The 18405-nt window shown below is 49.0% G+C and overlaps 2 long non-coding RNA genes across 2 annotated transcripts in view; both read right to left on the bottom strand.

The window, feature by feature from the left end:
* Window positions 1-320: 320 nt before the first annotated feature.
* On the bottom strand, window positions 321-2950 carry LOC142007120 (uncharacterized). The gene is made up of 3 exons (XR_012643893.1): window positions 2929-2950; window positions 1010-1123; window positions 321-334 (listed from the first exon to the last, which is right to left on the bottom strand). It is a non-coding gene; the product is annotated as an uncharacterized LOC142007120 (long non-coding RNA).
* LOC142007121 (uncharacterized) overlaps window positions 2939-18405 on the bottom strand; it is a 47763-nt gene continuing 32296 nt past the window's right edge. The window contains exon 3 of the long non-coding RNA XR_012643894.1: window positions 2939-2983. This is a non-coding gene — a long non-coding RNA (uncharacterized LOC142007121). The remainder of the gene's footprint in view (window positions 2984-18405) is intronic.

Below are 18405 nucleotides of genomic sequence, written 5' to 3'. Positions count from 1 at the left end.
GACAAGGAAACATTTGGTGAATTTGTCTTTTTTCTTTTTTCTTTTTTTTTTTTCCCGTCACTTTGGACACATTCAAAAAAAGTTGCAATGAAACTCACATTCTTTGGTCTGAGATGATCTTTGGCTTCAGTTTTTATTTCAAAAATGTGAAAAATATCAAACATAAAATCAATCAGAATGAAACATTTATCTGGACCTGACAATTTCTTTATGGTAATTTTTTAGAAAAATAAATCCATTACTCACACAGCTCTAAAAGAAAACAATACTGAACATGTTGTATAAATCAGTGGGATGCCCTCTCCTGGAAAAGGGTGTTCATTTCAGCCAATACCTAGCAGAAATAGAAGAAACTCAGAGGAGGCAAATGATAATGATTAGGGGCATAAAGAGATGAAGATTCTCTAAGGAGAAACTCCAGAGGGAACACAAATATGATACACAAGGTAAACATGGAAAGGATCCCTTGCTATAGCATGGAGGGGTAGAGAAGGGAAGCTGATTGTCTGAACCTCTCCAGCCGCAGGGTTTAGGGCTACCATGTAAAAAAGAGAACACCCCTGAGAAGGAATGTATCTGTACCAGTATCTGCCAACTCACCTTGTAGCAATGTGTTATAGTATGTGTAGTACATTAATACAAGGTGAATTGGTAGATACTGATACAGATACATTGCCTCTCAGAGGTGTCCTCTTTTTTGAAAGGTCAAATATGGTACCCCTAGCAGAGATAGAGAAGCAGGTTCCAGAAAGTGTAGCACTTGAGCCAAGGGATGACTCTGCAGTCAGAACTACAGACGTGTAATAACAGCCTTACAGGCATCAAACTTAGTCATGCCAATACCTTCTTGAAACACAGGACAGAGCAATTGCACCATGACTGCACATGAAGGAAAAAAAAAATCAGTCACTTCTGGCTCCCAATAAATACAGCCATTCTCCAACTTATCCTCAGTGGTTTAGAGAACTAAAACATGCATGTGAAAGAGAGCAGGATAAAGATGACTTACCTGACTTAAACCCTTGCACTCTGCGCGGAGCATAGGTCATCTATAAGTCTCCTCCACTTCACTTTCTCTTGGGAGAAAACTTCTAGATGACTCCAGGAGTACCCCAGCTGTTGTCTTCAATTGCAAAAGATAGAGAGGCAAGAAAGTGAGGGGGAAGAAAGGCTGAAATTGAGTGATTCTGACCCTTGAAGGCCTAGACCAAACCTTTGACTGCTGAATTTATGCACAGGATGGCAGGGCAGAGAGGAAAATCATTTTCAGCCAGGATTCCACTCTGCAACCCTGTCCCTGAATTGGACCGAAAGGACTTTCCCGAGCCTGGGGCTGACACTCACAGGTATCTCTGCCACCCAAGGACTCACTGGAGTGCTGTGTGTGCGCCACACCATTCCCACCTACCCCAACACACCTTCTCCTTCCCCTCCATGGTAACCCCAAAGGACAGTGGGAGGAAGCAGTGTCACCCTTGCAGATTTGGGTTGGAAGAGAAACTTGAATCATAATTCCAGGGGCTACTTAGGCACCTGAAAACTGTAGGGGCTTTTTGCAGATAACGACTTAGGAATTCACTGATAAGCACACTGTATGTAATTGTTATGTAAAGAAAGAAAATGAATAAATATCAGGACCATTCAGCTCTAACATTAACGTTTTATGACATCTTGTGTCAAGTCACCTACGGGACACTGGTTAGATTAGAAATGCTAATGTATAAATCTTATTCTTGAATCTAACAATTGAAACAGTTACACAAAAATCTAGGTTCCCTAGATTCCTTTCTATCAGTTAGGCCAGAGGTGTACAAAGTTGGGGGGCGGGTCGCTTGGTTAATGCAAGTTATGAAATTGTGTAAGGGGGGGTGCAGCACCATCAGCTGTTGGGTCTCAGACTCATCCATCTCATTAAAAATGTTGAAAACTGTTACTGTTGTTATGTCTGTGTATTCATATTTATATACTGATTAATAAAGTTTTTACATTCTACAGATTTATATTTTACATGTGCCAAAAGTGTTCCCCCCCCATATGAATATAACCAAAGTTTCAGTCAGTTTGGATTACATCAGACAGGTTGAGGGGCCTCCTGCTAATCATAGGTAAAAAAGTGGGGCCTGAGATAAAAAGTTTGCTCACCCCTGATTTAGGCAACTTACTTTCTGCAGTCTGCCAAGGATGGAATAGATCATTCATGTTTGGGAAACATCTTGCTAGGGGACGGCCCCATGAGTTTGTGGTGCACATGCATGGAGCATTAGATGCGTTACCCCACTTCCAACAACGGACTAGAAGCTGACTTTAAACAGGAGTGAGACTGACACTTTAGATTATTCTCACAGTATCACTAACCACAAATGTTCAGAAATCATGAGGGGAAACTCACCCAAAATCATGAGATTGGCTTAAAAATCTCGATGGAGTCATCCCTCAAAATGCACAATTTCAAGTCGTGCTTAACTTGCATTAACGTGAGTTAAGAGCAACTAAAAATCCCACTCCCCCGGCCCTGGCTCAACCCCCCTTGCCCCACACGGTCCTGGCTCAACACTCCCCCCACCATGGTTCAAACCCCCTGACCCCTTCCCACAGCCCCAACCCACCACCAGACTTAACCCTTCCCAACTGCCCCGCTCAACTCCAAGATTTACCTTTCAAAAGGAGCTCCAGGTGCTCCTGCTGCTTCCTGGCTGCAGAACATGTGCCCTACCAGGGAAAAAAGCCACTCCCCAATGTACATGAAATTTGATGTTATGCGAGGGTGTATGGGAACACAACCCTCGCATCACTCAAGGGCCTACTGTATTGTGTAACCATAAGAGATCTGGAATGTTTTTATTTGCCTTCTGTTTCTTTAATTCTTTAGGGTGCAGTGAGGTTCACATTTTGAGGCTTTTGCTACTGCCACTGGAGCTAGAAACTTACTTTTTCCTTTAAGAAGGAAGGCTGAAATCATCACACACCCACTCGACTCTTAGAGCTGGGGATTTAAGGTAAACAATAATTATTATGAGACTCATGAGAGTTGGCAACACTGCTTTCATTTCTGTCTAAGGTTAGATACTTTCAAGGCACTTCAACACAACACTGCATAACTGAGTTGCAGTTCTCATGGGAGAATATTTAAACCAAGCACCAGGAAAATTCCACATTTCAAAGCTGAGTTAAAAATTGAGTCTTCTGAAGTAACTCAGGGTTACTATATGCAGGAATGAAAAATCAACAGGCACATGAGCTCTGAGTGGCTCTTCTTGAAAAAAAAAAGGAGGTTAAAATCTTCTAGTCCTCACTCTTGTAAAACTTCTATTGTTATCAGCACCCCCACAAAGATATTGACATGTGTACAATAACTGTATGTTTCATGCTCAAATATCTGAACCATCTTATCCTAAGCTACACATATTATACACATTCACTCAGGGACTAGCATATTCTGAGCACGGTTGAGTATGCAGATGCTGCCTAGTGACTAATACAAATCATGACTTTAGTAGTCAGCTTGATGGGCTCTGTAGATGCAGTTTCTGTTCTTTGTTCCTGAACTGGCCTGGATACAGATGAAACCTAAGAATCAGAGGTATAAACACATCTGAAACTCATACAAATAAATGCTTCCTCATTCCTTCTTTTTCTAAAACTCAGAACAAAGAGTGACACAACAAAATGGTTTTCAGTTAAAATATAAAATTTCATAGGAGCCATCAATACAACCCAGCATGCGGCAGAACTTGCCACCCCTGTGGAGACTTAATGATCTCCACTCATATGACTCTCATTCTCTTTCTTCATCCTTCCTGGCCTCAGTGCTTCTTTTCATGCTATCAACCATGACATCCCTCCCAAATTCCTGGAAACAGAAAATTGCTGGAGTCTCAGAGAAGTGGCCTTCTTAGGTTTGCTCCCATTTATCAGAGCATCCAACACACAGAGAGAGGCTAGTCCAATGGACAAAGCTGGCCTTGAGAGAACTGAGTTCTACTCCCCTCCATGGACGTCATGTATGATCTCAGGCCAGTGCCTTAGGGACAGAGTTTCAAAGGTTTATAGGCACCCGAGGATGCATTTAGCGGAGTTTACAAAGCACCAAACCTAGAATTTTTTTTTTTTTTGAAAAAACCTTACTAGCTACCTAAGAACCTTTGAAAATCTGGCTTCCAGTTTGTGCTTCAGAGCCCCATCTGTACAATGGTCATAACTGCTCTGCTCCACCTCACTGAAGGGCTATGAGAAGAATCAGATTAGCATTGTGAGGTGAATACTATGGTGATGGGGTCACGTGTTATCCTTTACCTTTATTTTCGTCCCTGCTTTCCAACCTATCTCCCTCTTTTCTGAATGCAACCTTGGCTGTTTCCTGAGTCCTCTGCATCTGTCTTCAACGCCCCATCTTCTTTCCCCCACAATAGAGGGATTTCTGTCTTACCAGCTCTTTTAATGACTTCCACGTCTTGAATTTAATTACCAGCCCTTTCCAATCTAAATCACCCTGCCTCTGTAAACAAAATACGGACTCCCTACCTCAGGGCCACAGTCTAGGAGCAGAGCCTTTCCTCTGAGAAACAGAGGCCATGTCTACATTTGTACTTGATTGACAAAACTTGTCCTTCACAGGTGCTTAATCCCCACCACACACACACACACACACACACACACACCCCAAGAACAAAATGTTGCTGTGGCAAGTGTGAATGCTGCTTTATCGATAATAGCACACCATTGTCAACAAAGCAAACCCACCTCATAGGGGATGCAGTTATTTTTGTCAAGAAAAATGCTGGCAAACAGCATTCACATGCACTGGCTTTTAGTAAGAGGGCAGTGGGAGAAAAGAGTGCTGAGTCTCTGCCCCTGGGGCTGCTATGGAGTGTAGCAGCTGTGCAGGTTCAGGGTGTGAACAGACTAGAAATTCCTCCCCTGCTTCCACTTGCGCTGTTCAGGGAAGATGCAGGACTGCCCCCCTGCCCCCACGCACTGGGAGCAGCACAGCACTGATAGTGATTGCGGGGGAGCCTGACCCTCGGGGTACATGTGTGCGCCTGTCACTCATCGCCTCTGGCCAGAGCTCAGCTAAGGGGCAGAGAGGCTCCCCCCTACCAGCGCTGTGAGGGGCTTTGGCACATTAAGGGTTTGGCTCTTCTGGAGAGGGTCTTGGGCTTTCCCTGGGCACTGCCCCAACCAGAGGCTGTGGAGGAAGGAAGGAAGGATCCTGCTGGCCAGGCTGTTGTTGAGCTTAGTATCCTGATTAGGAGCTGGTTCTCTGAACAGAGCTGGGAATGGGAGGTGTCCTGCTAGGTGGGAGGGCAGGGACTATGGAGGACCACCGGGGCGGAGGGAGTGAAGGGGCAAAGCAGGCAAATCACAGAAAAGGCTGATGGGGGCAGCAGAGGGGACATGTAACTGGCTGCTGCCTGGCATCTGCTCACACTCACCACCCAGTGTAGCCAGTGGACCCTCACCGCTGGTGGGCAGGCAGTTGGCCAATAGGGATCTGGCCAGCAGCAGGACCTGCCAGTACTGGTGGTGATGAGGGACAGAAAATATGAGACAGGGCTTAAATACAGGACTGTCCCTTTAAAAATGGACCCACTGGTCACCCAAGCTGTGACGCCTTGCGGCAGGTCATTGCACAGACAGACCACACAGTCTGCTTCTCTCTCCTCTCATTCTCAATGTACCAGTCAGGAGTAATTCCTCTGAAATCACCAGTTACCACGCTCAGGCCGTGGCCACACGAGCCCCTCCTCTTGGAAGGGCTCTGGTAATGCGGCACTTCGGAAAATGCTAATGAGGTGCTTCCAGAAATATGCAGCATCCCATTAGCATAATGGTGGCTGCGAACGCTTCAGAAGTGCCGGTTTCCAAATGCACACCGCCCGTGCAGCCGGGGGCCTTTCAAAACGGACCCCTGGTTTTAAAAGCCCTTTCTTCCCAGCTGCATTTGGGACGAAGGGGCTTTTGAAATCGGGGGGTCGTTTTGAAAGACCCCCGGTTACATGGGCAACTGCAGTTTGAAACCAGCACTTTGGAAGCATGCACAGCCATCGTTATGCTAATGAGGCACTGCATACTCATGGCAGCACTTCATTAGCATATTCCAAGGTGCGATATTACCATAGCCCTTCCAAAAGGAGGGGCTAGTGTGGCCACGGCTACAGTGTTATGCAAAATGTGGCTCACACAGCCAAGGAGTCAGAGACATGGACATACCTCTGGCTCCAAATTCTGAGTTCACTTTTACTGGTGTAAATGTGGACTAAACCCACTAAAGCTGATGACTTTCTCACACCACACATTTTACTTTGGTGAACACGATTTAACTGAGGGCAAGAACTGGCTCAGAAATTTAAAAGCTTTGTATGCTCTGTGTAAACAAACTGGCTCTGAGTGATGAGCCACGAGCCATTGTTTGCTTTACAATGTACTAAGTGATCTACATCCAGTTAAGCAGCACTCACAAATACAGCCCAGCAGCTTCCAAGCTCAGCCAGTGCAGCAACTTTCACATTTATGTGAGCAGACCCAGTGACTGAGGCTACTCCTGTCAGTCAGGGCAACAGGAGCGGACCCTTAATTTACAGCAAAAACAGTATTTTCTCACTCTAGTATATTTTTGAGAAGAAGGGTTCTTTTGAAATGGGGTTTACTTTTGAAAGAGCCACATCTACACTGCTTTTTTTCTGCTGATAGAAACTCTTTCAAAAGAAGAATATGCAAATGAGGTGCCAAATATGTAAATATGCACCTTATTTGTATTTTCGATTCCCCTCATTTGCATGTGTCTTTCGAAAGCACAGTGCTAGTGTACACACAGCCATTGGGATTTTCAGAGTATCTTAAGAGTATGTCTATACAGCAGCCTAATTTCAAAATAAGCTGTTCTGGAAAAGATCTTCCAGAATAGAAATAAGGCTGCTGCAACAAAATGCTTTTTGAAACAGCTGAGTGCTATTTTGAAATACAGCATCTACATGCAATAAAACCTATTTTGAAATAGAGCCATTGGACACACTGGCTACGTCTACACTGGGATGCTACATCGAAATAGCTTATTTCGACACAGCAAAATCAAAATAAGCTATTTCGACACGTAGTGTCCACACATCCTCCAGGGCTTGTGCTGTCGACGTTCAACATCGACGTAGGACAGCATTAAATAGAAATGGGCCCCACAGGGGAGCGTCTACACACAAAAGCAGCCCCAGTTGGAATAGGGGGGCTAGGAAAGCCTGCGGACAGGGTCACAGGGCAGACTAGCCCTGCTGGGGCAAAGCAAGCCACTCCTTTAAAGGGCCCCTCCCAGGCAGGCTCGGCCTGCACAGCACAGGTCTGCAGAGCCAACAGCCACTTGCACCCCGTGCATGCAGCATGGACCCCCAGCAGCAGCAGCAGCAGGCGGCAGAAGTCCACACAGCCGCCCCCGGAGCAGTGGCTGCTCTGCTCGGTGCCATGGAGGAGGCCACCCAGCTTCTCCTAGAAGAAGATGAGCTGTCCTCCTCTGGGAATGAAGAAGCCACCCCAGACCACAGAGTGGTGGGAGCGGCTGGTGTTTGGGGAATGGGACAACGACCGCTGGCTCCAGAATTTCCGGATGCGCCAGCAGACATTCCTCGAGCTCTGCCAGTGGCTTACCCCTGCCCTGCAGCATGAGGACACCCCTATGCGGCGTGCCCTCACCATCGAGGAATGGGTTGGCATTGCTGTCTGGAAGCTGGCCAGTCCAGACAGCTACCGATCCATAGAACAGCAGTTCGGTGTGAGCAAGGCCACCGTCGAGGCTGTCGTCATGGAGGTAAGGGGACCCCAGGGGGAGGGAGGAGACGGGGGGGAGGGGGGAAACCCGGGGGGAGCCTGGGGGAAGCTGGGGGCAAAGGGGGGACCTGGGGGGAGCCCAGGTGGAGCTGGGTGCAGAGGGGTGACCTGGGGGGAGCCCGGGGGCAGGGGGAACCCAGGGGAGGGCCAGGCACATCCTGCACACCCCTCACAGGTACTCATGTCCTTCCACTGCAGGTGGTCTGTGCACTGAACACCCTGCTGCTCCACAGGCTCATGCGGCTTGGGGACCTGGATGCGGCCATCGCGGGGTTTGCCAGCATGGCGTTCCCTAATTGCTTTGGGGCACTGGATGGGACCCACATCCTCCTCCGTGCCCCGGAGCACAGTGGAGGATGCTTCCTGAATAGGAAGGGCTACCATTCGGTGGTCCTCCAGGCCTTGGTGGACAGCCAGGGCCGCTTCTTGGAAATTTATGTTGGCTGGCCTGGCAGCACCCATGACGCCTGGGTGTTTAGGGACTCGGGCCTGTGCGACCAGCTGGAGGCGGGCACCTACATCCCCCAGCAGGAGATCCCTCTGACAGACACCACCGTGCCCCTCTGCCTCGTCGCAGATGCGGCCTACCCCCTCTGGCCCTGGCTCATGTGCCCCTACATGGGCCACCTCAGTGCCAGCCAGGAACAGTTCAACACCCGTCTAAACCATGCATGCCAGGTGGTTGAGAAGACTTTCAGCCACCTCAAAGGCCACTGGAGGTGCCTCCTCACCTGCCTGGACGCAGGCCTCACCAACATCCCCCAGGTTGTGGGCGTGTGCTGTGCACTCCACAACATGGTAGAGAGCAAGGGGGAGGCATTCGTGCAGGGCTGGGCTGTGGAGGTTGGCATGGCCTACGCCCAGCCACCCGCCGCCCTCAGTCGCCAAGCCGACCATGAGGGGCCCATTTTGACCAGGCTGCAGGGTGAACGCTGGCAGGGCCAGCTGGTGAGCCACCCACTGCCCCCACACACACCCCACAACACTACCTGCCCCCACACTCACACCACTGAGCACTGAAGAGCACACACCATCACACTTGTTTTGTTTTAAATAGACCAAACCTTCTTGAAACAATGATGAACTTTTACATTAATGATGGGGAACTATGTACATCGGGGGAGGGGAACAGCTACTAAAGGGCAGAGGGACAAGGCAACTATGTACAATTAATGGGAGGGAAATACGTACAAAGAGGGACCTGGGGGGCTCAGTCCTTGGCCTCCTTTGCCCCTACTGTCCAGCGCCTGGTGTTGGGGGACATGACCCACGTCTGGGCCGGAGGCCCCGTCCAAGCTGGGTGGGGGCCGGGAGAAGCGGCAGGTATGGCTGGGCTGCTTCCTGAGCCCTGCGGTCCCCCTCCCCGGCAGGCTCCAGGACAGGTGTAGGGCGGCTGAGAGGGACGGCAGCCGGAGTGGCAGGGGGTGCCATCTGCTCCGCGATCTGCTCGAAAGTGCTCATGAAGGACCCCCAAGCCTCCTGGCGCCAGGCCAGCGCTCGCTCCTGCAAGTGGAGCCGGTGTTCCTCCACTTGCAGGCGGCACTCCGAAACCTCCACTTGACGCCGGAGGGTGGCGAGGAGCTGGGGGTCAGCAGTCGCCCGTGGCTGGCTCCAGCGGTGGCGGGCTCATCCTGGGGACGGCCTCTGCTCTGCTGCTGGGCTGCCCTGATGCGATGGCCCCGGTGGGCTGTCCAGCACAACAGATGCAGTGCCCGTGCTGTCAAGGCCCTCAGATGGTGCAGCTGCAGAATAAAGGGGGGAAGAGCAGAGACAGCTGTTAGTCTGGGCCCTGACCCGTGGCCCACGTCCCCCCACCCCTCTGCTGCTGGTTCCCTATCCCCTGTCCCCCAGAGATGATGATGATCGGAGTGGTATCCCCCCTGGGGGGCCCTTCTGAGGTTCTGCTCCCCCCTATCCCCAGGGATGGGGCATGGCGCTGTCCTGGGGGCAGGTGCTGACGGGCTCTGAGGACATGCCACTGCTGTCCTCGGGGCTGTGGTCTGGCTGGGTGTGTGGAGGGCCCTGGTCATGTCCCTTGTCCCCTCCCCTTAACCCGGGGGTGTGCACTGGGGTACATACCTGATGGTCCACTCCCATGCTTGGGGGACAGCCATCGGGTGGACGCCCTGCTGGAGCTGTGGGAGGGGAGGTCGATGAGGAACCCTCCGTTGCTGGAGCCCTCCTCCTCCTCCTTCTCTGTTGTCCCAGGGGTGGGCTCCTCTGAGGGCCCCTGGGGTGCAGGGCTGGCCACCGGGCTGGACTCCGGGTCCAGGGCCTGCTGGGGCTCATCGGCTCAGGTGTCAAGGGTGGCCGGGGGGAGGTGGTGTACCGGGGACCCAGGATCTCCCTGAGCATCCTGTAAAAGGGGCACATGGTGGGGGCAGCCCCAGACTGGCTGGCCTTGTCCCGGGCCCGGGCGTAACCCTGCCACAGCTCCTTGACCTTACTCCTGACATGGGCAGGAGTGTAGACAGGGTGACTCCGGGCAGCCAGGCCCTCGGCCAGCTGGGCAAATGCATCTGCATTCTGCCGCTTGCTCCCCATTACCTGGAGCACCTCCTCCTCACCCCAAAGCCCCAGCAGGTCCCGGATCTCGGTGTCTGACCAGAAGGGGCCCTGCCGCCTCTTCCCCCCCGGCTGTATGGCTGGCAGCCTTGGGTCCCTTTGGGGGGCTGACTGGCTGCCAAGGGTGCTGGATAGTGGATCGGGGCATCTGGAGGGCGTGCAGGCTGTGCACGTGTCTGTGCTGCTGCCTGCACGCTCTCAGTTTCCTGCCACAGGAAATAAGGGGGTGGGGAGCTTTAAGGGGCTGCTGCATGTGGCGACCATAGAGCTCAGGGGCTGGACAGAGCGTCTCTCAACCCCTCAGCTGATGGCCGCTATGGAGGATCCTGCTATTTCAACATAGCAGGACGTGGATCTTCTACACATGCCCTACTTCGATGTTGGATGTTGAAGTAGGGCGTTATTCCCATCTTCTGATGGGGACAGCAATTTTGACGTCTCGTCGCCTTATGTCGATTTCAACTTCGAAATAGCGCTCGGCATGTGTAGATGCGCCGGGCGCTATTTCGAAGTTGGCCCAGCTATTTCGAAATAGCCGGCTAGTGTAGACACGGCTACTATGCCTTGTCTACACTAAAGAGATCTTTTGAAAGAAGCTCTTCCAGAAGATCTCTTCCAAAAGAACTTCTTTCAAAGGATCGTGTCCATACACACAAAAGGAGATGAAAAGAGTGATCTGCTCTTTTGAAAGAGAGCATCTGCACAGCCCCCACTCTTTCAAAAGAATGGGCCAAGTATGAAAAAATCAGGCCCCATGAGGACTGCTCTTTCGAAAAAAGGGGATACAGAGCATCTACATATTTTCTTTTGAAAGAAATTTTTGAAAGGGGGCACTCTTCCTGAAATGGGAAAGGAAGAGCGATTTCGAAAGGAGTACCACATTCTTTCAATTTACTTTCTAAAGAACACTTTTTGTGTGTAGACGCTCCATAGGATCTTTTGAAAGAGTCCTCTTCTTTAAAAAAATCTTTTGAAAAAACTTGTTAGTGTAGATACAGCCTATGACTTACTTCAAAATAGGCTCTATACCCTGCATGCACAGTCCCATTTTGAAATAGCTATTGTGAAACAGGCACTATTCCTTGTTGAAAGAGGTTTACGTATTTCAAAATGAGCTGACTGCTATTTCAAAATTATGTCAAAATAGCAGTTGTGTTGTGTAGATTCTAGTGAAGTTATTTCAAAATAACTTTGCTGTCCAGACATACCCTAAAGAGAGTTAGGCCCTCCCATCTCAACGGTAATTGGACATCTATCATCTTCAGGTGTCTTAAAAAAAAATCACATCTTCACAGGTCTAAAAACTTCTATCCCAGTATCCCAGTATATATAGGCAACTCTGTTCACTACCTGGGCAAGGATTAAATGATCCACAATTTTTACCTACTTTGCTCTTGCCGCAATTCAAAGGTGAGATAAAGGTTATAGCAAACAAATGTCACAGTTAGCTTACATCACAGGAAGGTAAGGAAGTGAATGAGTGAGCTTCAGTAATTTACACAGAGAGCCTGGTTCTCAACTTTCTTACAGCTTGTGTAGTGAGATACACATGTGCAAAGGAGATAGAAGATCTGACTGGATATAATTTAAACCCACTTCTTACATATATAAGAGACTCGTTAAGATTCAAGGAGGTGAAGAATTAAAACTAGAAGGGGCAGGACTCTTGCAGTCAACAAGAGGATGTAGGAAAGTGTCAGATAAAACAGCCTGCCCTCCTCCTGGCACATGCAGCCAAATTCTGCTCTCAGCTAAATGTGGAATCCTTGACATCAACTGAATTATTTCAGACTTACACCAGTGTAATGGTCAGCAAAATTTAATCCTCACACTTCATCCTCTTCCTTCTTATCTTAGTGGTTTTGCCATCCACCCTTCCCTCCCCTGGTTGTGTAAATCAGCGCTCAGCAACCTTTATCATCTCATGGTACACTTCAGCACTTGTTACAATTTCACAGCACACCCAATAGATACAACTGAGTGCCTCCCATCTCCTTACTCTAACTCAATGCCCTCCCCCACCCACAGAGCCAAGAACCCCCAGTCATCCCATTCAGATTTGATGCAGCTGCCTCTCCAGAGCTGTTTCTGCCGCTGCTGCCACGCACTTCTCCCACCAATCGCTGGGGCACATGCAGAGCAGCTTCCAGCATGTCTCAAAATTTGCCAGCACACTAAGCACCACTTCATGGCACACCACTGTGCTGTGGCACACCAGTTGTGGAGCACTGGTGCAAACGACATTAAATTCCAATAATTTGTACTCACCCTAATCCATATGTAACTTACATCCCATACTGCATTTAACTCTCTGATCCCAGGTATGACACAAAGACATCTTGTTAGCAGAGAGGAGGTCTGGCCAGTATTTGTTGATGGTACTTAGGGAGTGTTTCTCTCATTGGCTACTTCTGCACTAGCCATTTCGAAGTTTACTAATGAAGCACTGAAATACATATTCAGCGCCTCATTAGCATGCGGGTGGCCCCGGCACTTTGAAATTGACGCGGCTTGCCGCCGCGCGGCTCGTCCAGATGGAGCTCCTTTTCGAAACGACCCCAGCTACTTCAAAGTCCCCTATGAGCAGATAGGAATAAGGGGACTTCGAAGTAGCTGGGGTCTTTCGAAAAGGAGCCCTGTTTGGATGAGCCGCGCGGCGGCGAGCCGCGTCAATTTCGAAGTGTTGCGGCCGCCCGCATGCTAATGAGGCGCTGAATACGTATTTCAGCACTTCATTAGTAAACTTCAAAATGGCCATTTGCATGGCCATTTCGAAGTTTTTGGCTCGTGTAGACACGGCCACTGTGTAAAACACAATATTGCTTGAAATCTCATGGTTCTACTGCAGCTGAGATCAACTGCAGATCATTGTCGTTTTCTAACATGAGTGAGTCCTGAAGTAGCTGATGGTCAACAGATCCAGACAGCCTTTTTGAATTCATCACAATAGCTTTTACTTGGGCCAGATCATCAACTAATTTAAGTTACTGAAGCTCCATTGATGCTAGTGAAACTACAACAATTTACGCCACCTGAAAATCTGAGCCTTTATATTAACAAGGCTATTGATAGAGTAACAGCCTCACCCCTATCTAAAGTATTCTGAATTTGAGCCATTACCGCCAACTTCAGCACAGAGATAACCTACACAGGAAAGACCCGTAGAGTCTAATGGAGAATAAACATTTTGAAGAAAGATGATCGAACCAACCCACTAATCTTTACAGCAGGGACACCGGCTTAACATTCTGGACTGATTTTAAAATCTACGTAGAGATGGACTTTCTGTATTAAATTCTATAAGGCCCCACTACATTTCTTTAGACCTCTATTTGGTATCATTCCCATTAAATTCCATAAGGTGCTTCCAGAAGTCCAGAGGCACTGAAGCTTCTGTTCTTTTTTTCCACATAGTAAGCTAAGTAGTCATTGGTTCACCAACTGCAATATACATATAGGCTGTGGCTACACTAGCCCCCGCCTTTCAAAAGGGGTATGCTAATGAGCCAATTTGATAGATGCTAATGAGGTGCTCCATGAATATGCAGTGCCTCATTAGCATAATGGCAGCCGTGCACATTTCAAAAGTGTCGCTTTCAAAATGCACACTGCTCGTGAAGACAGGGGCCTTTTGAAAGGACCCACTCCCCGCCCCTGGATTTCAAAAGCCCCTTCTTCCCAAAACCAGAGAGACTTGTAAGGTTTTCCTTCAGATGCTGTTTGTGTCGGCAGATATCAGACAAGCTGTGTGCATCCAATACATGAAAGTCACCCACAGCACCATGATCGCTGTCCTGGTAACATCTCTAAGCTTCCTTGCCCCAGGGAGGTTTGCCTCCTGGAAGATAGGCCTTGTGGTCACAAGGCTGCTATGAGCAGGGTGTCCAGTGTCCCCATCACACCCTGATCATCGAACCTAGTGTTGCTGCCAGGCTCTTGCTCTCATTGGTGGAGCAATATGGCAGGAGGTAAAGGTAAGACATGGCCATATTATGTCTTAATACAAGTTGTCCCACCTCATTCCATCCCTGTCATCAGCCCAGGACGGTGTCGTTTGTAAGAAGAGGCATTCGTAGCTCTAATGATGTCTTCCCTGGCATCCAGAATGCTGTGTTAAACCAGAAATGAGAAAACAGCTAAATGCTGCTTATGTACGGGTCACAGCATTAGTATGACCTAGATGAGAAGCAGAAACTAAATGCCACATGAGAAAGTGGTGGAATGCCTCAGAAGAAATTATTTGAGTGCTGGTTGTAATAGGATCTTAGGAGCTTCTGAGGACAAAGTTACCACATATAGGCACTGAACTGTAGGCCAGATTGGAAGAAACATGGAAACATCTTGCTGTTACCCAGCACATCCATCAAGCAGCAGTGGATTATGGATACACAACCAAAGAAAGTTCATGCAATATGGATGAATTTTAGGTCATACCATACCACTGTGATAGTGAGGTCAGAGTACAGCTCTTGAACAAGTCATGTTAACCATAGCAGCCCCATGTAACTAGTGACCAGAAAAAAATAAGCAGGAGCATGCAGGACAGTCAATGTAGTTTGACTGCAGTAGACCTGTATTACATGTGTACTCAGCGACCGGAAGGAACTTCACTGGTGGCAAGCCATTACTCACCAGATGGTGCTTCCAGGCCACAGAAGACTCCCACTGTGTTAGGCTGCATCATGACAATTGCCACCTTGTGCTCTGAGGGGGCAAGGGGATATGTGAGTGGAGATGGGCTCTTGCACATTGCTTCTATGTCTTTATGAGAGATGCCCAAATATTTGTTTACAAACCTTCTTGTGCTGCAAATGAGCGGTGACAATCACCAATGGCACTTGCAGCTGTATGAGTCTCCTTCCATTTCCTCCTCTTGGTAGCCTGGCTCCTTTCTTTCTCACCCTTTCTGTGCAGGTGTCACTGTAAGATATCACTGTGCTGACCAGAGTTCAGTGGCATGGAAATTTGGTTTCCTTCTTTCAAGAAGGAATTCCTGCTAAATCCCTAATGGAGCTACCTGAGCCTAACTTGGTGCTAAGCTTAGGTGGGGCCGGTGACAGTTGGGAGCTGGGCTGCTGTTGGAAATGATCCAAAGCACGTCTCTCTTTTCCAACTTTGCTTTTGTTCACACTGGGCCTTGCACTTGCACCTACCTTTCAGCAGTTGCTTTCCATAGAGATAACAGAACGTGATTTTATTTGGACTTCAATAGCGAGAACCAGGATTAACTCACACAAATCTGGAATGACACCCAGTGCTAGCCAGCAAGAGAGGAGAATCTATCCCAGGGAACAGAATGTGTTCTGTATACAGAACCCCTATCACTGCTCCTTTGTATGTCTTACTTGGACCTCAACTGAAAGACCCAATGAACTCCCCATTCCTGGGCAGGGATAGCAGTCAGTTTGAAAGTAAGACTCTGGCCTCTGACGACGATCTTTCCATTCCCATACAGCACACGTTTCAGGCCCTGAGTGAGCTGCTGATTGAGACACTCAGAAAACACTTCATTCCCATGTTAGGCCTGATCTTCAGAGCCATGGAGCCCCTACTGCTCCGGTTAGATTCAATAGGAGTTTTGAAGGGTGAGATGTTCTGAAAAGTCAATTCATCCATGTGTACACCCATACTTTGTATCTGAAAAAAGAGACTGTGGACCATGTAGCAGTAGAGTCCACACTGATGCCAGTGGCTTGAGTTGTGCATAGCTCAGCAGGGTTGATTTTGAAAGAGATGCCACAAGAGATTCATTCAGTAAAAAAATATCCCTGACATATTGAGGATTTTTGCTTTTTTTTTTTTTTTAATGTCAGACTTTCATTCTTGAAAAACCTTCAAACTCAAATCCTTGCAAAACTGGATGAAAGCAAAAAAAAAAAAAATGAACCAACGTTTTGACAGAGGAAAGAAAGAAAACACAGTTTGTACTCATCCTAATCCATATGTAACTTACATCCCATACTGCATTTGACTCTCTGATCCCAGATATGACACAAAGACAGCTCGTTAGCAGAGTGGAGGTTTGGTCAGTATTTGTTGATAGTACTTAGGGACCATCAGGAGAAGAAGTGGGTGGGCAGATGATGAGTATGGGGGGAAAAATGTTTGTGGTTTGAAACAGAAACCCTCTTATGCTTTGCATTTAAAGAATGGTAGCTTTGTAAGAGAGAGGCAGGAGAGGTGTGAACACGGAATAGCCTGTGAAAGCACAGGCCAGATTTAAAGCAAGGAAGATATTGCCAAGATTTCATGAAGAGAATGAAGTGTGAGGCCTGGAGCAGAGACACTCTTTGGGAAGAGAGAAGGATTTGGGAGAAGAGAGGAGTACTGTCTCAACACTGAGATGATGGCATCATGGTTGGGCAGCTCTGTCAAGCATCCAGCTGCAGGAAATCTGACTTTGCTTCTAACACAGCGTATTTAAAACCACCTTTGCTTTATTTCTTACATGTTAGTTAGAGAGGGGAAAAGGTCTCAAGTCCTTCCCCTTTTGTGGCCCCTTCACAGCATTCCAGCAGCATGAAGTAGCCAGAAAGAGGCTCACTGGACCCATGGAGAATAAACCCAGGAAGCCTGAGGTTAAATCATGTTCCTTTGCAGCCCTCAGTTCAGGGTAAGGTAAGGGATGGGTTACCAGAGTGTGAACAGGATCTGATTAACCTTTCGTGGGCCCTTGTGCCCAGACCATGGCCCCCCGCACCCCCCGCTTGTTCTCTCCTTCCCCCACTCAGCCTCTTCCCCTGAGGACCCTGAGACCACTTGCTCAGGTGGGAGGAGGCAGAGAGGAGCAAGCACCACTGGGAGCCTGAGGGGAAAAAGGCCATGCAGGGGCAGGGGCTCAAGGTGGAGCACAGGCAGAGCAGGACCTGCTGAATGCCTGCCTGGAGCCACGGTCCCATCATAAATCTGCAGAAAAAGGTTTTGACTCACCACTCGCACTTGCTTGTACTCAGACATGGCAACATCGCTCCCTCCTCGCCATATGCCTCCAACCAATGGCTGCTCCAGGCCTACGGCTGTCTGCCTCCTCCTGTGACTCGGCCCCCTAACCAGATCACTTTGAAACCTCTCCCTTCCTGGAGGGGAAGAACTGATGGAAATGAGTTTACAGCTAACAGGAGGGATGCTCCAGGCGTGTGAACGTCCAGCCGTGCCTTTCTTCAGGGAGGGGCCATGAGTCAGCTGGGAAAGGACAATCTTCAGCCATTCCTCTCTCCAGCAAAGGAAGGTTAAAGATTTGCTCTCCTCCTTGGTCTTCCATTGACTGACCTTGGGCTGTCCTTCTTAAGCTCCTCTCTCTAAGCTATATACACCGTTCATAGGTGCAATGAGTACCCAACCACTTGAGCCTACATTAGTTCAGTAACTCCATGTAGTCCAGTCTACAGCTTCTTTTCCCCCATCTGTAGAGGTGTGTGGTAGAGTCTTGCCCTCTCTGGGGTGGGCGAAGAGCACCACACCTCACTCACTACACTCTAGGAGCCAGCTGGTTCAAAGCTGGGGAGCTGTCACTACAGGGCTCAGGTCACCTTTTACTGGGCTGAGCAAACAAGCAGTAAGCACCTTGCCCTGGGGCAGGGAAGGATAGGGCAGCAGTAAGTGTGAGGGTCAGCACCTTGCAGAAGGATTAGCAGGCAAACAGAATGCAAGTGCCAAGTCCGGGGCAGGGCAGGGCAGCAGGCAGTACGAGGCTCAGCTCCTTGCACAAGGGATAAGCAAACTAGCAGTGAGTAAAGACCTCACCCTGGAGCAGGGCAGAGCAGGAGGCAAACAAGACACTGTGGGTTTGGGGAGGTGAAAGGCTGCTGTTCTATAGGGAGGAGTAGGGAGGGTCACAGGCCGCTCACTTCACTACACCCCAGACCAGGGCCCTAACAGTTGCCTATGCTAGCTGCCAGTCAGTGGGGATCCAGGCCACAACACACTGACGTTCCCTCTGGCAGGGCGTCCCCTGGGCTACTTCCCACCTCCACCTTTATTGGTGTTGGGTCCAGTTCAGGCTCGCTGGGGAGGTTGAGTAGGTCCATA

This window comes from Carettochelys insculpta, chromosome 1 (assembly GCF_033958435.1).
Source record: "Carettochelys insculpta isolate YL-2023 chromosome 1, ASM3395843v1, whole genome shotgun sequence".
Lineage (NCBI taxonomy): Eukaryota > Metazoa > Chordata > Testudines > Carettochelyidae > Carettochelys > Carettochelys insculpta.
Note: the sequence above shows the minus strand (reverse complement) of the source record. Positions and strands in the feature narration are given on the sequence as shown.